Genomic DNA, 4658 nt, shown 5'->3' with positions numbered 1-4658 from the left:
TGGTGGAGCTGGGATTCAAACCCATGACCTCTGACTCCAAAGCCCGTGCTCTTCCCACTGAGCCACGCCGCTTCTCTAGTATAGTGCTCTGCCCAGAATTAATACTAAATACCATTATCAAAATCCCTATTACCAATCTTATTTATTGAGTGCTTACTAAGTGCAGAACATTCGTTCATTACCTGTGCTTGGGTGAGTACAGTCCAACAATTAGCAGACGTTTCCTGTCCATAACAAGCTCCCACGAGGCACTTCCCAAGCGCTTAGTACAGTGCTCTGTACACAGTAAGCACTCAATAAATACGATTGATTGATTGAGGCACACCTTTAAACATACAAAACCAGTTTTGTGAATTAGTACAGTGCTCTGCACACAGCAAGCGCTCAATAAATACGATTGATTGATTGAGGCACACCTTTAAACATACAAAACCAGTTTTGTGAATTAGTACAGTGCTCTGCACACAGTAAGCGCTCAATAAATACGATTGATTGATTGAGGCACACCTTTAAACATACAAAACCAGTTTTGTGAATTAGTACAGTGCTCTGCACACAGTAAGCGCTCAATAAATACGATTGATTGATTGAGGCACACCTTTAAACATTCAAAACCAGTTTTGTGAATTGGTACAGTGCTCTGCACACAGCAAGCGCTCAATAAATACGATTGATTGAGGCACACCTTTAAACATACAAAACCAGTTTTGTGAATTAGTACAGTGCTCTGCACACAGTAAGCGCTCAATAAATACGATTCATTGATTGAGGCACACCTTTAAACATTCAAAACCAGTTTTGTGAATTAGTACAGTGCTCTGCACACAGTAAGCGCTCAATAAATACGATTGATTGATTGACTGAGGCACACCTTTAAACATACAAATCCAGTTTTGTGAATTAGTACAGTGCTCTGCACACAGCAAGCGCTCAATAAATACGATTGATTGATTGAGGCACACCTTTAAACATACAAAACCAGTTTTGTGAATTAGTACAGTGCTCTGCACACAGTAAGCGCTCAATAAATACGATTGATTGAGGCACACCTTTAAACATTCAAAACCAGTTTTGTGAATTAGTACAGTGCTCTGCACACAGCAAGCGCTCAATAAATATGATTGATTGATTGATTGAGGCACACCTTTAAACATACAAAACCAGTTTTGTGAATGTACACCTTTTGCTAGCAATGTGTTTGCCAACTCTGTTGCACTGTACTCTCCCAAGCACTTAGCACAGTGCTTTACACCCAGGAGCACTCAAATACCGGTGAGGAGGAAACATCCAAAAATCAACCTTCTAATGTGATAGAAATGGCCAAAGAGGAAGCAATGAATAGCTGGAGCTTCCACCCCAGCCAACCCGAAGCGCAGAGAAGCAGCGTGGCTCGGTGGAAAAGAGCACGGGCTTTGGAGTCAGAGGTCATGGGTTCAAATCCCGGCTCCGCCAACTGTCAGCTGTGTGACTTTGGGCAAGTCACTTCACTTCTCTGGGCCTCAGTTCCCTCATCTGTAAAATGGGGATGAAGACTGTGAGCCCCCCCCATGGGACAACCTGATCACCTCGTAACCTCCCCAGCGCTTAGAACAGTGCTTCGCACATAGTAAGCGCTTAATAAATGCCGTCATCATCATCATCTAAACCATTTGCTCCGCCGTAGTCAATTCCACTTACCTCGTGTCCAGACCGAGTAGGCAAGAGAGCGCTAACCTTTAGAATACAGCCTCACCGGGCAGATCTCCGCAAGCCTGTCACTAAAAACAAAAGCATCATCATCAATCGTATTTATTGAGCGCTTACTATGTGCAGAGCACTGGACTAAGCGCTTGGGAAGTACAAATTGGCAACACATAGAGACAGTCCCTACCCACCAGTGGGCTCACAGTCTAAAAGGGGGAGACAGAGAACAAAACCAAACATACTAACAAAATAAAAGAAATAGAATAGATGTGTACAAGTAAAATAGAGTAATAAATACGTACAAACATATATACAGGTGCTGTGGGGAAGGGAAGGAGGTAAGATGGGGGGATGGAGAGGGAGGAAGGAAGGGGCTCAGTGTGGGAAGGCCTCCTGGAGGAGGTGAGCTCTCAGCAGGGCCTTGAAGGGAGGAAGAGAGCTAGCTTGGCGGATGGGCAGAGGGAGGGCAGGCATCACACTTATGGTTGAGCTCCATCTGCGAGAGTGAGAGGTTAAGCAATGATAGTTTCTGAAAATTCAACCGCTGATTAAAATGACTTTTTAAATTGCAGATCTGCAACAGAAAGCACGGATACACAAGACCACCCTTACTCATCCTGCCATTCATGGCGTTTTGGCGCAAGAGCATCTAAGCAGAAATAAATGGTGAAGAACGTGTCCTTTGGAGAGCAGTTCTGGGCAACAGCTACACATTGACAAGTGGACACCACTTGGGACATTCACCCTTCAGCACTGCCCACTGTTGGGCAGGGACTGTCTCTATATGTTGCCAACTTGTACTTCCCAAGCGCTTAGTACAGTGCTCTGCACACAGTAAGCGCTCAATAAATACGATTGATTGATGAGCAAAATTTAGATTCTAGTCCAACAGCTGTGGAAGGGGAAAACGGCAGCTATTTCCTCTTCCTTCACCGAGGTTTTTAAACCAAAAACACACCACCTTTTCCAGCTTAACTGACTCTTTATCAGATCCGCCCCCAAACCCAGTCTTTTGAAGCATAACAGGCTGGAATATCCATCCTAAAGAAATTGATCTTAGATAAAAAAAAAAATGGGATTACCAAGAACGGGTCTCTTCAGGGGAGCGTGTTCTATTGTAACGACGGTATTTGTTAAGCGCTTACTCTATACCAAGCACTGTGACAGACACAAGGTTTTCGGGTTGTCCCACGTGGGGCTCAGTCTTAATCCCCATTTTACAGATTAGGTAAAAGACGCACAAACTTGCCCCAAATCACACAACTGACAAGTGGCAGAGTCAAGATTAGAACCCACAACCTCCAGCTCTCAAGCCCCAAGGCACGCTGCTATTGTAGCAGTGACTTCACTCTGTACAAGGACTGGCTGGCTGATGATGATGATGGGATTTGTTAAGCGCCTACTATGTGCGAAGCACTGTTCTAAGCACTGGGGAGGTGACAAGGTGATCAGGTTGTCCCACGGGGGGCTCACAGTTTTAATCCCCATTTTACAGATGAGGTAACAGGCCCAGAGAAGTGAAGTGACTTGCCTAAAGTCACACAGCTGACAGTTGGCAGAGCCAGGATTTGAACCCATGACCTCTGACTCCAAAGCCCGGGCTCTTTCCACTGAGGCACGCTGCTTCCCAACGGGTAATTCCCACTGTAAGCTCATTTTGGGCAGGGAATGTTTCTGTGTCTCGGTATATTGTACTCTCCCAAGTGCTAAGTTACCATCATCAATCGTATTTATTGAGCGCTTACCGTGTGCAGAGCACTGTACTAAGCGCTTGGGAAGTACTTGTTGCTTAGTTCACTGCTCTGCACACATTAAGCGCTCAATAAATACGATTGAATCCACTCATTTTTCTGCAAGGCTAAATGCAGTTCCTCCATGAGAAGGGCCTATTTCCAATGCTGCCGCCCCATTGCTCGCCCAAGTCATTTTTCACAGACAACGAGGTTACTTGTCCATCGGTTCTGCAGACTTTAGGCAAATGAAGAGCGCAAGCATTTTCTAGGAAAACCATTTTATTTCATCATATTTACTACCAAATACAGAACAAAACTCAAGTGTGGAGGTGGTGCGCGACTCTACGAACGCGGGTGTCTAGTCAATGTCGCCGACGGGCCTCGCTGGTGACTCCAGGGCGGAAAAAGCACTCGAGACTACGGAATCCCCTCATTAATGGCAGGATGTCAGCTCGGCCAGTGGTGAGATGTTCCAAGAAAAGGGAACGCTGGAGCTTTCTCCTTTGGGACTACAATACAGGCATCCCTGGTTCTCCCGCTCTCAATGTTAACGATTCAGCCTGCGGAAGCCTCGTTCTCGTGAGCATCTTTGCCCTACTACCGCTTCGGGCGGGTAGCTCGGTGGGGTTCCGCTTTAAAACGCAGAGATTGAGACTACCGCTCTGCCGGGAAAACTTCTGGTACCGTAGACAAAGTTTCTTTTGGTAAAAACGCTTGAAAAAGTGAACGTTCTACAAACTCTAAAAAGACGCTGCGTTCCTAGGACAAATTCGCTTGGAAAATGTTTAGAAAACGATTTTTGCTAAGTTTGCCAAGTTGGAAGTCCCAAAGCGAGCTAACTGCTCTCTCTCGAATCACTCAGGAAGGAATGGGCCATTAGGATCGTACTCTGGTTGCAAGACCTCTAATACTAATCAATCTTCAACACTCTTCCAGAATACTTCACTGAGGGATAACGTGTTTACCAAACACAAGGTAACAGTTCCTTAACGAATCCTCGATCTCCAAGTTCAACCCCCTTCTCGTACAAGCCCCCCGTGTCCACAGAAGGGAGAGAGAAAACCTGACAAGCTACCCCATTACTCCAGGCCCCCGGACTTTTCGGTTTCCACGACTCGTTTTTCTAATCACTAGCGATGGACTTTAGCGGCTGTGGCGTTTGATGGAAATAGGAAGTGAAGGTCTTCGGTGAATGAGGTAAAATTTCATACATTCAAATAGCGTAAATAAATACAAGTACAG

Source organism: Tachyglossus aculeatus, chromosome 4 (genome assembly GCF_015852505.1).
Source record: "Tachyglossus aculeatus isolate mTacAcu1 chromosome 4, mTacAcu1.pri, whole genome shotgun sequence".
NCBI classification, from domain to species: Eukaryota; Metazoa; Chordata; class Mammalia; order Monotremata; family Tachyglossidae; genus Tachyglossus; species Tachyglossus aculeatus.
The sequence above is the reverse complement of the archived record's forward strand: the minus strand, read 5'-3'. Positions refer to the sequence as shown.